The sequence below is a fragment of the Zootoca vivipara genome, chromosome 13, assembly GCF_965207765.1.
Source record: "Zootoca vivipara chromosome 13, rZooViv2.hap1.1, whole genome shotgun sequence".
NCBI lineage: Eukaryota > Metazoa > Chordata > Lepidosauria > Squamata > Lacertidae > Zootoca > Zootoca vivipara.
This window is the reverse complement of record NC_142596.1, coordinates 31933047-31951146: the sequence shown is the minus strand read 5'-3', so window position 1 is coordinate 31951146 and position 18100 is coordinate 31933047. Positions and strand designations below refer to the sequence as shown.

The 18100-nt window shown below is 46.4% G+C and overlaps 1 protein-coding gene across 1 annotated transcript in view; it reads left to right on the top strand.

Moving 5' to 3' along the window:
* The first annotated feature begins 5393 nt into the window (after positions 1-5393).
* Positions 5394-18100, top strand: part of ABAT (4-aminobutyrate aminotransferase) — a 46208-nt gene continuing 33501 nt past the window's right edge. Inside the window, exon 1 of the mRNA XM_035131268.3 lies at positions 5394-5520. The gene's annotated coding sequence lies outside the window, so the exon portion shown is untranslated. The remainder of the gene's footprint in view (positions 5521-18100) is intronic.

Sequence of the window (18100 nt, the reverse complement as noted above, 5' to 3'; positions counted from 1 at the left end):
AACCCACATACATGCCTTAAAACCGGGGGGCGGGGGAGCAGTATCCCGGTCTTTCTTACTTGAGTTTGAGATGAGATGAGCTGCACGTTAAAATGGTATATCTCGTGTCCTTTCAATAACATTTATTTTCATGAAATGGTAGCAGGCTGGGATTGTTGAATTTCCAGAATGCCCCAATCACATTATTTTGTGTACCATAGAATATGGGGGGGGGGATTCAGAAGATTACAGTTCACCACTAGATGTCACTGTGACCTGACTGAAGACTTCAGTATTATCGACATAACAAAGTATAGTGAGTATTCTGTCATTGCATTTCTCAGGTTCATACTGAATCTACAAAGAGCAGCACTGGAATATTCTAGGATGGGAATAGGGAGCTTGTGGCATTCCAGAGATTGCAGAACTACACTTTGCACTGTCCTTGCCTATTGACTATGATGATTGTCAGGGCTGCTGGGAGTTGGAGTCCAACAACACATGGAGAGCCACAGACTCCCCATCTCTGTTCTACCATAGGACAAGACGAGATACCTCCCTCTTCTCCACGTGCTGTCTATGTAGTCCAGCATTGCCCATAAACATGCACTGAAGGAGCTGGTTGGTAGGAGAGGAGCCAGTCCTCTAACCAGCTTGGTTGCAAGCACACAGAGGTAGCTGAACCACATTAAGCGATCTTGCGTGGGGAAATTCCAGTGTTTTTCTTTTGAGCGAGGTTTCTAGCCACACTTTTCCCACTGGAGATTTGATTGCACAGTAGTTTTCGAATAACAAAAGTACAGTTGTTCTATTTAACGATTTGAGTATTTCCTATACAAAAGAAAGATTAGGTTAAGAGGGTTGCCTGGAGAATTGCAGCACTGTGAAGCAGAACTATTGCATGTATGTGGAAGACAAAAGGAACAACCTCCTTAATCTCTTTGGGATTTGAGGTGAAAAACAGGATTTAAAAATAAGTCTTCTCAACTCTGCAGGCATCTTTTGTTTTCTACAATCCCGTTCCTAATTGTCTTCATTTATTACATAATGCATATTTTGCACAGGGTGAAAACAGCAATTGCTTGTGAATGGGTGCTGTTCTGTACCTTATGCAAAGTAAGTTGGGAGAGTGAGGTGGTAGAATTCTGGAAGTAAACTTGTATTATTGAGAGAGGTTTACATTATGATGTGCTGGTTTTGCTGCAGATCATTCAAAAATGTAATGCCCTTTCTGCACTGGGGCACTCCAGCACTCTGCCATGTCATTCTGCGTCCCATGTAGAATAGCTCTCTGGTTCCGCCATATTTTAGTAAACAATAAATTTAAGACTTGAGGTCACATCTCTTCTGAAATCCAGGTATGAACGAACAAATTCTCCCCACAATCAGGAACCTCTGCAGTAATCAGGGTTTTTGATCATAAGAATCAGGCTTTTATCAGACCTTCTGCGCTCAGCCTGGGAATATTGAGTGGGGCAGACATGCCTTGTGTATGTGGAGACATCAAGGTGCCCAGAACTGCTTTCACTTCCCAGTTTAAGCCCTGACACTAATTTTGAATGTGCAAATAGAGCTTACAACAACACAGCCTTGTTCCTACCCTGTGTTCATGTGAACATTAGCAAAAGGGTAAGCTACATTCCACTTTTGCTCAGTATGCTGTAGCATCCTATAGAGAGGACTACTCCTTCTTTTGAAAGTAGGGCAGAGGAGAATTCTGGGATACCCTGATTCAGCTTCCCTTTACCATGAGCTTTGTTTTTGGAGAATACCCTTGTCCATGCGTATGCACGATTCAGAAATACTGTATGGCAGGCCCTCCTGAGTAAGCTCTGCAAGGATTGCCTTGATGTCCGCCTCAGATTGGTGGCAAGTGACCCCTTGTGTGATTAGCTCTCACACCTGTTTCGCTTTCTAGGTCACCCTTTGTTTGCCAGTCGGAAGACTCATGCTGTGTCCCTCTTCAATTGTTCTCAGGCTCTGCTTGCTCCTTGCTGTCTGCCTCACTCCCCTCACTAGCTATCCTGCACTCCGTTTCCTCACTTGGCCTCTCAACAGTGCTCCCTACTTATTACAGAGGAGTTGCTTCTCCAAAGTCCAAATGCTTATTCTGATAGCGAGACCCCATGCCCTCGTGCACAGTGGATCTGAAGATGCCAGGGATGAACCTGGGACCTTCTGCATGCAAAGCAGATGTTCTTCCACCAAGCTAGATCACTTCTCCTGCAGTCTTCAGGTAGGAAAAGCTCGTGTCTGAAACCCTGGAGAGCCTCTGCCAGTTACCAACAATATTGAACTAGACAGGCCTGTCCTTGATATAAGGCAGTTTCTTATTTCCCTAGGAGCTGCAGGGCAAAACTCGCATAGGACCCAAAGACAGGAAAGGCTATGCACTGTGACTGGACTTGTGAGTTTGGATAGTTGTGAGCCAGTCCTTGGAGGCACATGGAAAGAGAATTTCACACTAACCAGCCCAATGGTTGGCTGAAAAGCTCTGTTACACTTGCCAAAGGCCATATGAAGATACAGAGTCATATAACTGTAGAGTTGGAAGGGACCCTGAGGGTCATCTAGTCTTTGACGTTGGCTAAAAAGCAGGCTATTCAGGAACACTGCTGCTCTAGTGAATTCTACCTTTTTTTCCTTCCTCTCATTGGTCAGGAAAAGACCTGAGCAGAGAATTTCCTCAGTGCTCCCCCCCTCCCGTCATCTCACCAAATTTGCCTGTCATTCCTTTGAAAATCTCAGCAGAGCTGTTTTCCCAGAACGTTGCCATCTTTCATTGTACATCATGCACTTAAACCGTGCTGGCATATGATACGTAGTATGATTAAAGATGTCAGCCCCCCTGGGTATTAATGCTTCGGCAGGAGGATTTGAAGAACTAGGCTAGGACAATGAAGATAATGCAAGAACCGAAGGTGAGGTGAAGGAAATGAAAAAGGGAAAGGCCTCTGGGTCAAAAGAGCATAATGTTATTTAACACTCAAAACTAGAAAGCAGAGAGAGTGACAAGCAATTGGTTACTGGCAGCAAGCTCAAATTGAAAGCTCTAACTGAGCTAGAGTAGACACAATGGACCTAAATCATGTCCATTAAATAGGTCTACTCTGAGTATGACTAACATTGGATACAGTTTAAAACAGTTTGTTTTAAAGTTAAACTCTAGCCCCAAAATCATCGTTTGGGCAAATGAAGCTACAGTGGAACCTCGGTTTATGAACACCTCAGTTTATGAATTTTCGGTTTACAAACGCCGCGGACCCATCTGGAACGGATTAATTCACTTTCCATTACTTTCAATGGGAAAGTTCAATTCAGTTTATGAACGCTTCAGTTTGTGAACAGACTTCCGGAACCAATTACACCCATGCTTCGGGTTAAGTACGCTTCAGGTTGAGTACTCCGCAGACCCGTCTGGAACGGATTAATCCACTTTCCATTACTTTCAATGGGAAAGTTCGCTTCAGTTTATGAATGCTTCAGTTTATGAACAGACTTCTGGAACCAATTGTGTTCATAAACCGAGGTACCACTGTACTGATATTTGCAGTCATTTTGCAAATGTCAATAATTCTCAGATTTGGTTTTAATGGATGTATAAATTCATGGAGGATAAGGCCCTCAGTGGTTTACTAGCTATGATGGCTATGCTCTGCCTCAAAGGTCAGTTGCAGCAGTGCTTCCGAATACCTGCTGCTGGAAACTGCAAGGAGAAGGTAGAGTCCTGCTCGTGGTTTGCCCTCGGGCATCTGGTTAGCTACTGTAAAAACAGGATATACTGGGTAAGATGGGCCATTAGTTTGGTCCAACAGGCTCTTCTTATGTTGAACCAGGTATCACATATTCAGTGAATATTTGTGTGTGAGAATACTGTGGGAATACGGGACATCAAAATTTGTAGAGGAGGATTTTGAAAGTAACTTTTAAAAGAATCATGGGATTGTGTAGAGTGGGAAGCGATCCCATGGGTCATCTCACTGCAATGCAGTAATTCTGCCCACAGCTATTCCTGGTTGGGCTCGAACCACCAACCTTCTGGTTAACAGCCAGATTTACTGACCCATTGCACCAACATCGACATTGTTTCTGCTCTCTGTCCAGGTTGGCTATTTCTCAAATTGCCTACTGGTTTTCTTCGCAGAACCAATTGCATAATCTGGCTTTAGGAGGGTCTAATCAGAACAGTCGGCAAGGTTACAAGAGGACGTGTCATCGTGCACTTGATTTATTTACTATCTTTTACTAGCAGGGCCACGTTCTCGGTTGCTAAATTTCAGCTATAAAAAAGGGCATATCTGAGCAGCCAGCCAGCCAGCCAGCCAGCCTGTGCACCAATCTGTGTGTTTATCACATATGCTGTGAAGAGCAGAATTCCCTAAGAACGTCAAGTCCTGGTTTGCCCAATCAGACCAAGGTCTCTGTTCAGAACACACTTGGGTTCAATGGATGTAATTAATCTAGGGTTGCAATCCTATCCCCACTTACTTGCAAGTAAGCCCCATTAGGCCCTTCCAGATATCCTTCTGATGTTTGTGATTATTTGTGCTCATGAGAGCATGGGGTGGTTATACTTGATCCTGCCTAGAATACTGTTTGTGTCTGCAAAAGTTTTGGGGTGGATTTCTTGTTTTTTTCCCCCCAGCCAATGCATGAACTCAACTTCCTGCTGATATCCTGTAACTGCAGGAGAGGTTTCGTAATCAATCTGTCTTCCCAGGAAACTCTAGGAATTGTAGCTGGGGCTGCAGGGGTGGGGGGAAGAATTGTGGCCTAATAACTCTCAACACCCTTAACACACTTTAGTTCCCAGAATTCTCTGAGGGATGACTGTTTAAAGCATCATATTGATTTAAATGTGTAGGGTGAATGTGGCAAATGCTTACAGGAACACACTTTTTACACATTATTCTCTAAATAAATTACCTCTCAGGGAATTATGTATATACACAGAATGAAAGGGGGGAATAGACAGTTCACTACTTATAATGCATAAATAAGGACCCCCCCTTTAAAAATAATACTATCCTCTCCCCTGTTGTGAGTAAGCAGGGCCAAGGGGAATGTTAAGGGAAGCCAGATCTTCGGGGGGGGGATCTGATGCAGGTAGACTTGAGCCTGACACTTCCTCTGCGTTTCAAAAGAAATGGTACCACTGTTAAAAACTGCCCATCCCCAAAGGCTGATCAAAGGGACCACCTGCCACGGTCTCAGAGGCAAACCCCATCCGCCTGCCTGCCTCCATCTCGCCCACCCCCATCCTTTTAGATTTACCCTCTTTCCTCCCAAACGCACAAAACAACTCTTCCCCTCCCCTCCTCAGAGGAGGGGTGTGTCGCGCTCGGTTCCTCCCATTGGCCGGCGCCGCAACGGAGCGGCGAAAGCTCGGCTCCGATTGGCTGCGGCGCGTTCGGCGAGCGGGCCAGCTGCGATCCGCCCTCCCGGCTGCTCAGTTGCAAGCTGAGGACCGCGGCGGCCGCGCGGCTAGACGGGGGCGAAAGCGGTTGAGGTCGGAGCGAGCCGGCGTTTGCCTGGAAAGCGGTGAGTAGGGGGAGGGCTCTGCTTCTTTGCCGCTCTTCCGCTTATCTCGGGAAGGAGGCGAGAAGATAGCCTCCATTTTATACCTACCTGTGAACAGGATAGATAACAATTAGGAGGAGCAACCCCTTCCCTTCAATTCTTAATACAGTAGGGGGGTCTTTATGTAATCCCTTTTAAGGAATTTATTTTCTTTCCCTTTCATCTATTATTGCATCCTGCTTCTCCCATCTTTTTGGGGGCTGGGGTGGGGACATCAGTGTGCCTCCCTGATCTACTGGGGGTAACCTTTTCCAGTATTGCCCCCTCCCAATCTCTTTATTACGTCCTCATCTCGGAGATTTCTGGTTCTGTCTGGTTTCTCTTCCCAGTCGCTCTCTTCGCCCTCCCCCTTTATAGTGGGGAGGCTTCTTATTAGCCCTCTTCACCTCCACCCCCCATGTTTCTACCTCTACAACATCCTGCCCCCTCAGCCCCTTGGCCCTCAAGCTGTTTTGGGACTACAATTCCCATCATCCCTGACCACTGGTCCTGTTAGCTAGGGATGGTGGGAATTGTAGTCCCAAAACAGCTGGAGGACCAAGTTTGGCCACCACTGCCTTGTGGCCTTTCTCGCCTCCCACCCCCAATGTCACTCTCCTCCTCCAGTTCCATGTTGAACTCTCCACTCTCCCCATTATTCCCATTGTGCATTGAGGGGGGGTTCCCTTAATCTATTTCCAGAGCCACCCCTTAATGTCCTGTCCCCCATTTTTCTTCAAGGGAACTAACCCCCCCAAAAAAACCCTTTATTGAGGACACAGCTTCAAGATATTCACTTCGTCTCCATCATTTCCCCAAATCTAGCCTACCCTTCTTAGGGACTCTCATCCCACTGCACACCCCATCCCATTCTCAAAGAATCTTCCCCATTGGTCAAATTTTGGGGAAACGATTTCAATTCTGACAATGCCCAGTGTCTCTTGTGAGCCTTTCCAGGTGCTCTCATGGTAAGAACATCAGAAGAGCTTCTGGCTTCTGGATCAGGCCAATGACCCATGTAGTCCAGTATCCTGTTCTTACAGTGCAGGCATCCCCAAACTTTGGCCCTCCAGATGTTTTGGACTACAATTCCCATCATTCCTGACCACTGGTCCTGTTAGCTAGGGATCATGGGAGTTGTAGGCCAAAACATCTGGAGGGCCACAGTTTGGGGATGCCTGTTACAGTGGCTGAGCAGATGCCTGGGGGAAACCCGCAAGCACAACCTGAACTCAAGGCTGCTTTGCTTTCCTGTGGTTTCCAGCAACTGGTATTCAGAAGCATTGCTGCCTCTGACTGTGAAGGCCGAGCAAGCCATTGTTGCTAGTAGCCAAAGACAGTATCATCCTCCATGAATTCATCACCACCACCAACATCCTGACTTGAGCCTCTTTGCTCCTCTCCACCCCTCCTGGATGGTCCTTCTTTCCTGAGGAACAGGAAGCCGATTCAGACCAGCCAGCCAGCCTCTGCCCAAGGATAACATTCTTAGATGCTTTCTGTAGTTTGTTTTGGACACTCTTCCCATCACCACTCCCAGAAATTTAAAGGTTCAATTGCATTATCAAAACAAGCAAACGGTTTGGGCAGGTGCACATTGGAATTTGTGCTGCAAGCTTTTCATCAGCTTCATCGGTGGATTAATCAACTACTCTTGTTGATTGAATGGCGGGGGCTGTTTCCATCAGTGAAGGAATATTTTAATCAGAGAGTTTTGTTTTGTAGCAGTTTTGGTTCTAGTTTGTTAACCATCCCACCAAGGGACTCTAAGGATGTCCTTTTAGCAAATGATTGGCAGGTTTTGTTTATCAAAACTGCGAGTGCTTATGAAACTTAACCATTTAACTACTTGAAAGGCAAGTGACTAACTAAAATAAACCCACCCATTTCTTGCAAGTCCAAAATACGTGACTGTTTTTTAAATGGAACTGTAGAGTTTGAAGAGGTCAAAGGGTGATAAAAACCAGACTGCTAACCAATTTTGACCCGGGATAAAGTTCCTTCTACATATCTCATATTCTGTACTCAAATATTTTAAATAAATCAATATTCACCCGCAAAGATAATGATGTTTGGGAGACAGATAGCCAGGTACTAAAGTCCCAACCTCTGACCCCCGGAATTTAACTTGGAAGCCTTGAGGACTAGCAGCTTTTTTTTTTTAAAGAAAGCTTAGATTCCAAAGGATGATGAATGCTGTCCCCAGGGCTGATTACAACACTTGTAGAACATACCCAGCCCAAAGAATCTTGTGTCCTTATCTTCTGTAGTTACAGAAAATGTAGCATTTGTGCTCATCTTTTCTTCTCAGATTCCCTCCCAACCCATACTCAAAAAGACCTTAGCCAAATCTTGATGGGAAGAGCCTGAAGACAAAAAAGCAGCAGGAAGCACAGCATTTTCTGCACTGTGTTGTATCCAACCAAGTCCTACTCAAATTAATGAACCTAAGTTAGCCATGTCCATTACTGTAATTTCAATAGGTTCACTCTGAGTATGGTTAGCATTACCACTGTCTGTCTGTCTGTCTGTGCTATGTGTTTCAATACTAAAACCTCCCTTTTGTGGCAGGTGATCAGTTTTTGATCACCCACTTACTCTTAACACAACACTCCCCCAAATCCATATTTGCACCTGGGGAGAGGGTTGCAAAGCCCCCTGTGAAATGACGCTTTCTTTGCTCTCTGTCTCCATTCCCTTGTTTTTCTGCCCCACCCCCACTCTGTTTTCCTTGCCACAAATGACTATTTGTGTCTCTGTCCCCTTATGTAAGAAAACCTCTTTCCTTCAAAAGATCCCAAACAGTTTGAGTCTTTGGAGGGGGGATTTCTTTTCCATTCAAGTACTCCCTCATATCAACTGCTTTTATCGTGGCTGGTTTCCAATTAAGGCCTTCTTCTTCCAGGGATTGTCAGCCGCAAGCGGTTCTTTGACTGGTGTTGCTCTGATGTTTTGAAAAGGGGGTGGGGGTGGGTTCATGCATTCTAGGGATTGAAACTGGATGGAAGAGAGCATTGCTGCGGTTCTCTGTAAATTATCACAATAAATTCTGGTGCACTTATGCAGAAAGGGGTCTTGCAAAGGAGCCCTTATCCCTTCTCTTGCCTGGTTGGAACCAGAAACAGCCCTCCTGTTCCTTCTCCTCTCACTTCCCTCTAGTTGGTTTGATTTAATTTTAATTTGGGGTGGGGGTGGGAGGAGGAAACCTTTCCTAGCAGTGGACGGTAGAAAGATCCTGGATAGCAGGGAGCACGTTATAAGACCATATATCAATTATCTTGCTATAGCCATCAAACGAAGCGGTTCTGCTTTGCTCTTCTGTGCTGAGTCATGTTTAGGTACTGTTTAATCGATTTGCTGTTTCAGCGTAGGGAATTCGCCTTGCGCCGAATCATGCCGTTTTTTCACCAGGCTAGTGAGCACAGGCAGTGGTGGTCCAGGGCAGGGTAGCAGCCTGAGGCCTGGTCTTTCCCATCACCTGCAGCTAGAGGGGTATAGAATCATAGAATCACAGAATTGTAGACTTGGAAAGGTCCCCCCCCCCCGCAAGGGTAATCCAGTCCAACACCCTGCAATGCAGAAATCCGAGCTAAATAATCCCTGACAGGTGGGCATCCATACCCTGTTTAGAAACTTCCAATGAAGGAGAGCCCACTAACTTCTGAGGGAGTCCGTTCCATTGCCAAACATCACTTATCGCCAGAAAGTTCTTCCTAATGTTTAGTCGGAATCTCCTTTCCTCTCCTATGAATCCATTGGCTTGGGTCCTACCCTCTGGAGCAGTAGAAAACAAGCTTGCATGTTTGAAATGTGCCCTTGAACTGATAATAACTCTTGGTTGCATGAGTGGAGGATAGGGAGCTTGCGAATGTGCCTCGAAACTAGCCTACTGTACAAAGTAAAATTTACACCTGTTGCTCTGCCCACCCCCTTTGCCTCTGGGCCCACCTGCACCCAGCATGTGGCCCCCGGCAAATTGCCCAAGAGGGAATGAGGCCCTTAGGCTCATTTTTCCGGGTGTATTTGCCTAGGAAGTTCCAGTGGAACAGCATAGCAAAGTTTTCTCAGCCAAATGAGGTGATGTGTTTGGAGCAGCTGCCTGCCACTTTGTGGTGGATGCAAAACACCAGGATTGCATCTGTTCCCCAGGGGCGGCACCTGTTCTTTGCTTGATCCTGTTGCCGGTGTGGGAGGGAGGGGCTGCAGTTCCTGCAGATCAAGGCCCGGGCTTAGTCACTGCTGATTCCCGGCTCCGAAGGAATAATGATGGCAATTACAGTGATCTTTGGAACAGGAGAGGTTGCCATTTGGCTTTGCTTGGCAGAAATGAGCTGCGGTTTAATTTGTACTCTGATCTGCAGAAGACATGAGCTGCTTGTGTGCATAAGCAGATTGACTGACACCCTAGGAACATACAGTACAAACAAGCTGCTTAATACCGAATCCTGCATTGCAGAGGTTGGGCTGGATGACCCTTGGGATCCCTTCCAATTCTACCATTCCATAATTCTATGAGTCAGGCCAATGGCCCATCTAACCCAATATTGTTTACACCAGAGGTTTTCAACCTTTTAGAATCCACGGATCCCTTGACCAACTACCTCCTTTCTGTGGCACCCCTTTGGGGCTCAGGAGCCCTGTTATGTTACCCCTTGCCTGCAGAGCTGGCAGCCTCTCATCCTTTTTTGAACACCCTTCCTTGTGGAGTGTTCTCTCAACCTCCTCTCCTCTCCCCGGGAGTCCTCTGGGCAGCCACTGCTACCACCCCTGATCTCTGAGCTCCCCCACCCCACCCCAAAGAGAGGTGCCTCCCTGAGACTTGTCTGTCCATTCCCAACAGCAAGGACTGGCTGGCTGGGCTCCCTTGCCCATTTGCTTGCTTGCTTACTCGGAGACTGCTTCACCTCCTGGCAACCAGCACCCCCTGGCCAGCCCCAGAAGCACCATTCACCTGCGGAGCTTGTAGCCAGGGCTGCTGCTGCAACAAACAGCCATGTAAGCCTTGGGGAGGCAGAGATGCAAGAGGGCATCAGAGGAGGGAGGGAAGGAAAGAGGGATGGAGCCCAGTGTTGCCCATGGCACCCCTGACCATCATTCACGGCACATTGGTTGAAAATCTCTGGTCTACACTGACAACAAGCAGTGGCTCTCCAGGGTTTCCGGTAGGGGACAATTCCCAGCCCTACCTGGAGAGGCCGTCAGGGATCGAACCAGGGACCTTTGGCATGCAAGGCAGATGCTCTATCCCTGAGCTATGGACCTTGCCTCGTCATAGGAAGCTGCCCTCTGCTAAGTAACAGCTTTAACCCGAAGTTGGGGTTGCTTTTAAATGAATGCTGCCATTGAGATAGAGCTGAGGAGTTGAAGTCTGCAACATCTGGAGGGCAGCACATTGGTAGTACTGTGTTAACTGGTCCTGGCGTAAGACAGATTCTTCCCTTTCAGGTGTGCTTGTCAATAGGCTTCTTGCCTGGTCTTCTGTGGCAAGTAAGGGTTGCCATTGGTGGGCCAGAAGCAGAAGTTCTTTTAAATTTTCACGTACAGCACACAAACATTCCTTTGGGGCCATTAAGGATTAGCAAAATTAATGTGTGGTCAGCAGAGGCTGGTTTAAAACACTCTCACACACAATTTTTAAATATCAGTAACTTTGGGCAAATTGGAGTGGACCCAGGTGGCGCTGTAGTTAAACCACTGAGCCTAGGGCTTGTTGATCAGGTGGTCAGGGTTTGAATCCCTGTGACGGGGTGAGCTCCCGTTGCTCGGTCCCAGCTCCTGCCAACCTAGCAGTTCGAAAGCACGTCAAAATGCAAGTAGATAAATAGGAACCGCTACAGCGGGAAGGTAAACGGCATTTCCATGTGCTGCTCTGGTTTGCCAGAAGCGGCTTTGTCATGCTGGCCACATGACCTGGAAGCTATACGCCGGCTCCCTCGGCCAATAATGTGAGATAAGCGCCGCAACCCCAGAGTCGGTCACGACTGGACCTAATGGTCAGGGGTCCCCTGTAACTTTACCCTTTAACTTTGGGTAAATTGGAGTGGTTGCTGTGAGGATATAACATGCAGATTTGCCATTTTTGTTCTGGGGCTGTGTTTGGGTTTGAGGACAAACACTTTTTCCAAAATCTTTCAGTCAGAAAGATCTTTGCAAGCAGAAGTCTGCAGCCAACAAAGAAATGTTTGTATGGGTGACTGGCTGTTAAGTGCCATGATAAAACAGGGTGTCTTGTTTTGCCTGAAAAGCTTGAAATGTCTTTGGGTCCAAAGAGTTCAGCTTAGTTTCATTTCTGGTATAATGCATGTGTATCTGATGTATGTGTTCAGTATCTAGATGTAGCTTGCATAGACCTGGGAATCCTGCGTACAGAGGTACCTCGGGTTACAAACGCTTCAGGTTACAAACTCGGCTAACCCAGAAATAGTACCTCAGGTTAAGAACTTTGCTTCAGGATGGGAACAGAAATTGTGCTGCGGTGGTGCGGCGGCAGCAGGAGGCCTCATTAGCTAAAGTGGCACCTCAGGTTAAGAACGTACCTCCAGAACGAATTAAGTTCTTAACCAGAGGTACCACTGTATTGTTATATTACTCTGTGTCTGGCTGGCTAAACCAGGTGAGGGTAGCCAAGGGGGTCTCAAACCCTCGGTCAGTTAGGGACTTCCCCTGCATGTGAAGACAAGCTCAAGTGGATGAACGGATGAGACCAATAGTGGGTCCAATGGTCAAGAAGGTGGTTTCTGCACATGAGGGGCAGGTGGGGCTCATCAACCTGGGAAGGTAGCCCATCTAGGAGAAGGAAAATTCTGATCCTAAACCTCTGCTGCCATGTGGCTCTACTCCTTCATGAGAAAGGATTTGGGAGTAAACCCCAGGGGAAAGTCTTTACCCACTGCCTTGTGGGACATCTTCAGGAGAAGAAAGGGCAACACAAATAAAGAGTGGAATCCCTAAGGCGATTGGATCGTGCCGTGTATGCCTCTGTCTCGCAACTTCTGCAGCCAAGCTGGTGCCAAATGTCTTGCTCTGCTTTCCTTTGGACCACATCAGCAAGACAGATGTCATCTGTCATCTGGGCAGCCCAGGACCTCCATACACATTGCCCAGGCTCGTGCCCCAGAGAGGTCAATACACTGTTTGACTTCATCCCTGGAGATGCACTCCATTGTCTCTCAAGACAGACAGGTGTCAACAGTAGGTATTTAGGGACATGACAGAGGGATTAGAACATAGCCATCAAGGCTAGTAGCCACTGGTAGCCTCATCCTCCATGAATTTGTCTAATCCACTTTCCATAGAATCATAGAATTTTAGAATTGGAAGAGACACCAAAGGTCATCCAGTCCAACCTCCTGCAATGCAGGAATCTCAGTTAAAGCATCCATGACAAGTGGCCCACCAACCTCTGCTTAAAAACCTCCAAGGAAGGAGAGTCCACCACCTCTCAAGGGAGACCATTCCACTTTAAAGCAATCCAAGTTGGTGGCCGACACTACACCCTATGGGAGCAATTCCACGGTTTATTTATGCGGTGTTAGTCCCAAATCTTCTAACATTTCAGCTTCCTCAGGCTCTGAATAGCCTGCCTTGCACTGCCTACAAAAGGAGGTTGCGTTAGTAAATTGTAACAGCTTTCTGTTTTCGTTCTCATTCAAATGCTTAATTCCACAGTGTCTTAGAATTGCATCAGATGTGAATACTGGTCATTTATCATAATAAAGGGATTGATTGAGTGATTGATTGCATCAGATGAAATGGAGTCCAGTTAACAAAAAGGATGCGCCATAATAAATTTGTTAGATTTTAAGGTATTGCAAAACTCTCTGGAAATGTCTTCAGAATCGTGGCTATTCTGAGTAGTTTAGCAACAGTTAAGTCGCTGGGAATTGAGTTCACACTCTGCAGCAGCATGGTGTCCTCCCAGATGCCTTTGAAATTTAACTTCCATCATCCCTGACCATTGGCCATGCTGGCTCATGAGAGTTAGAGTCCAACAACATTTGGAGGGTGTTGATTCTATCTGCAGAGGAGTAACCAGGTAGTACATTGGAATCTATTGATTGAACTCAGGGGCATTTGCAGTTGATTTCGATGTGTCTTTGTCAATTGTAGTGTCGATTACAGCCCCGCGACGGGGTGAGTTCCTGTTGCTTGGTCCCTGCTCCTGCCAACCTAGCAGTTCGAAAGCACGTCAAAGTGCAAGTAGATAAATAGGTACCGCCCCGGCGGGAAGGTAAACGGCGTTTCCGTGTGCTGCACTGGTTCGCCAGAAGCGGCTTAGTCATGCTGGCCACATGACCCGGAAGCTGGATGCTGGCTCCCTCGGCCAGTAAAGTGAGATGAGTGCCACAACCTCAGAGTCGTCCGCGACTGGATCGAACGGTCAGGAGTCCTTTACTTTTACCTTTACCTTTACCTGCTTAGGGAACCTAGTAAAAAGCAAAATGGGACATAACTCAGTGCTACAGCTCTGCATGCACAAGGTCCCAGGTGCAATGCTCATTATCTCCAGGGAGGGCTGTAAGAGACCCCCCGGCTGAAATCCTGGCGAGTCACTGCCAGTCACAAGCTAGATCAGGGATGGGGAACCTTTTTGGATCCGTGGGCCAGATCATTATCAGGAGCAGCCTCACCTGTCCATTACCCGATGCCACAATGACATCAAGTGCAAGGTGCTTTGACGTCCCAGAGTTGGAACTTCAAAGCACCTTGCAAGGTGCTGCTAAAACAGAGTGTTTTTTCCCTTTCTTTTTTAGCATGGGGGTTCCATGGAATTTGCTGAACTGAGCAGGATTTAACTCCCCACTCATCAGTTAATAAAAGTAGCAGTTAAATCTTGCTGCTTTGGCTGCATACCCTTCCTCCGTGCCGGGAATAGGTGCACAGCCAATGTAGGATTTAACACCGTCCTCCTACCCAAGAGATGATGTCATGGGTTTTGTCAGTTGGTGGATGTGGTTTGGGGAAAATGGGTTTGTAGGCCAGAGGTCCCCCAGCCCTGAGACAGATGAACCCAAGGAGCTACCTTAGTGTAGGACAGCTTCTTGTGTAGCTCCATGCTTTCTAGCATTAGGAGAAACTGGGATAAATGTCCCTCTCTGTGCACTGTTCCAAATTGTGTTAATCCTCACCCACGTTCCCTTCTCGGTCATTTCCTTCTTGTTCCAGTGCCTGGTTTTATGACTGCCTGCAGAGTGGGGAGGAGATGCCTGGCTGTTAAATCTGGTCAAAAGTCATAAAGGGAGCCTTGTCTTCCAGATTAAAAAAATAAAAGAAAAGAAACCCCAATCAATAATTGTGCTTTGGAGCCAGATCTTGCAGTCACGCTGTGGAACTTCAGCCTCTGATCAACTCATTAACTCTGTGCCGATGGTGTCAGCGAGGACGGCGAGCAGCTCGGATTGCGGGATTCTCTTAGCCAGGTCTATTAACTTTGCAGAAATCAATTTTTTAAAAAAATTGCTGCAGATGAACCTCGTCAATTTCATAAAAGCAGCTGAGGACCGTGGCGCTTGGTGGTTGCGGCACCTCAGTCAGGACATTTCCTCCCCTGAGACAATGCCACGTGAACCTGACGGGACCCGTTCTCTTGAACCCTGTGCAACCACAGCGAGGCATCTAATGCAGCAGCTGCCGGTCTGGGATACCACCAGGTATCCCACTAACCGCTGGCCCTCCAGATGTTGCTGAACTGCAACTCTCAGCAATTACATGCCGCTCAGTGTTCAGGGATGGTGTGCATTAGGAACATAGGAAGAGCATAGAATGCTGCCTTGTAACCAGGCCAGACTTACCTTAATCATGAATGTTGATTTCAGTGGGTCTGCTCTAAATGGGACTAAGGTAGGATGCAGCCCAGGGGTGGAAATGAGAAACAGAAAAACCAAAACCTGTAGATTGATCCCTCCTTTCCTGACACATGGTTGGATCATAGAGATGGAAGGGACCCTAAGGATCATCTAGTCCAACCTGAATATGCAGCTGTCCCATATGCAGATCAAACCTGGCGTTATCAGTACCATACTCTAACCAAATGAGCTATGGTTGATATGCAGGAAGCATTGTTGGGGAAGGGCTGTAGCTCATTGGTAGAGCATTTGATTTGCATGTGGAAGGTCCCAGGTTTAATCCCCAGCAGCTCCAGGGAATTTCCCCTGTCTATTTTTTTTATACTAATTTTTATTGGATTTTTTAAACATAATTAAGCAAATAAACATACAATATAACAAATACATCCAACAAACACAGACATAGAAAAAAGTAAAAAGGGAGAGAAAGAAAGAACAAACAAACTTTAAAACATCAAATTTTTAAAATCATTATCTTATAGACTTCCCCTTTCCCCCTTTCTGATTTTCAATTTATAACCTTCTTTAGCAATATCTTTTATCATAATTTTCCAATCCTTATCTCAATTTTTCTTACATATATTATACTGCCCCCCTCCCAAAGATCCCCCAAGGGAATTTCCCCTGTCTAGTTGCTGAAGAGCTGCTCCCAGTCAGTGTAAACAATACAGTGGAACCTCGGTTTATGAACACCTCGGTTTATGAATTTTCGGTTTATGAACACCGCGGACCCAACAGGAACGGATTAATTCATTTTCCATTACTTTCAATGGGAAAGTTTGCTTCAGTTTATGAACGCTTCAGTTTATGAACAGACTTCCAGAACCAATTACACCCATGCTTCAGTTTATGAACGCTTCAGTTTAAGTACTCCGCGGACCCATCTGGAACGGATTAATCCATTTTCCATTACTTTCAATGGGAAAGTTTGCTTCAGTTTATGAACGCTTACCCCGCGGACCGTCTGGAATGGATTAATTCACTTTCTATTACTTTCAATGGGAAAGTTCGCTTCAGTTTATGAACGCTTCAGTTTATGAACAGGCTTCCGGAACCAATTGTGTTCATAAACCGAGGTACCACTGTACTGCGCTAGACAGACATGGGAAGACTTATACCAAGTCAGGCCATTGTCTGTCTAGCTCAGTATTGTCGACACTGACCGGCAGCAGCTCCCCAGGTTTGGGACAGCGTTCTGCTCCAGACCTACCTGGAGATGCCAGTGAATGAAACTGGGACCTTCCGAATGCAAAGCAAATGAGCAATGTTGTTGCCCAAAACATTCGGAGGTTTTTGGCCGATTAGCCAATCAATCAAATGTTGCACCCCTAGAAAATATTCAACCTTGATGGGTTTGAGGGTATAGACGTTTGGGGTGTAGATGTTGATATGTTCCGGCTTTTCTTTAAAGGTAAGACCTATCTTGTGAACATAGGGGTCCAGAGGCAGAACTTAAATCACTCTAGGTTGGATTTATTTATTTTTTAAAAAAAGTTGCCTCATTTGAGAGCGCTTGCTTTTGAAATGATAAACCAAATGCGGCAGCAGTTGTCCCGCTTGGTTTGTCTTCTCCTTTGTGACGCTGATGTGGCCTCATTGGGTCGCTTGCAGGCATAACTGATGTGCTTCCAATTGACATTTTAGTCTCTGTCTCAAGAGGCTGCCATTTAATAACAATAAATTTTTATTTATACCCCGCCCTCCCTGGCCAGAACCAGGCTCAGGGCAGCTAACACCAATGAAATTACAATAAAACGTAAAAGAAAAAAGAAAAGCAGTTAATTAAAATACGGGTTAAAATCCAGTTTAAAATGCAGCCTCATTTTAGTAGTAGCCCATAAATCTAAACCATAAGGTGAGGGAAACATAAAGGTCAGACTGAGTCCAAACCAAAGGCCAGGCGGAACAGCTCCGTCTTGCAGGCCCTGCGGAAAGATGTCAAATCTCGCAGGGCCCTGGTCTCTTGGGACAGAGCGTTCCACCAAGTCGGGGCCAGTACTGAAAAGGCCCTGGCCCTAGTTGAGACCAATCTAACCACTTTGCAGCTCAGGACCTCCAGAGTGTTGTTATTTGTGGACCTTAAGGTCCTCTGCGGGGCATACCAGGAGAGTCGGTCTGGAACAAGCTCTCGCCCTCCATCTCCCTCATAAAATCAATTACTCCTGACTGCTGGAAATCAGCCTTGGGGAGTGGCAGGGAGACTGCGCAGGGCTGCAATTCTCAGCACCCTTAATGCAGTTCCCAGGATTCTTTGGGGGAAGCCGTGTGCTTTAAATGTATGGTACCTATGCAACCTGAGGTTACAGCCGGACCATATACTGTATTTAAGGCACATGGCTTCCCCCAGAGAATCCTGGGAACTGTAGTTTGTTAGGGAGCTAGAAAGAAATTGCTGCCTGCTTGTATCCCTAAATAACAAAGAAGACGTTGGGGCAAGAGCGTGGAGTTTATCCTGTTTCATTGCCATACCAGTGTCATTTCTAAAGCTACTGAATATTTTAATATTGTTGTGTAAGGTAGGGCTGCCATAACAGTTGAAAGTTGTTGAGCTGCTGCTTCTTTTGCCAAAGTTGTTGAGCTTTTTGTAGTTTTGCCCAAACTTTTTGAGCTATTCTTAAGGAATATCTCAAAAAAATGACACTGCCGACATGGGTTGCCATACGTCCAGATTTTCCCGGACATTTTGGCAATTTCTGCTCGGACACTGCTTCTGAATG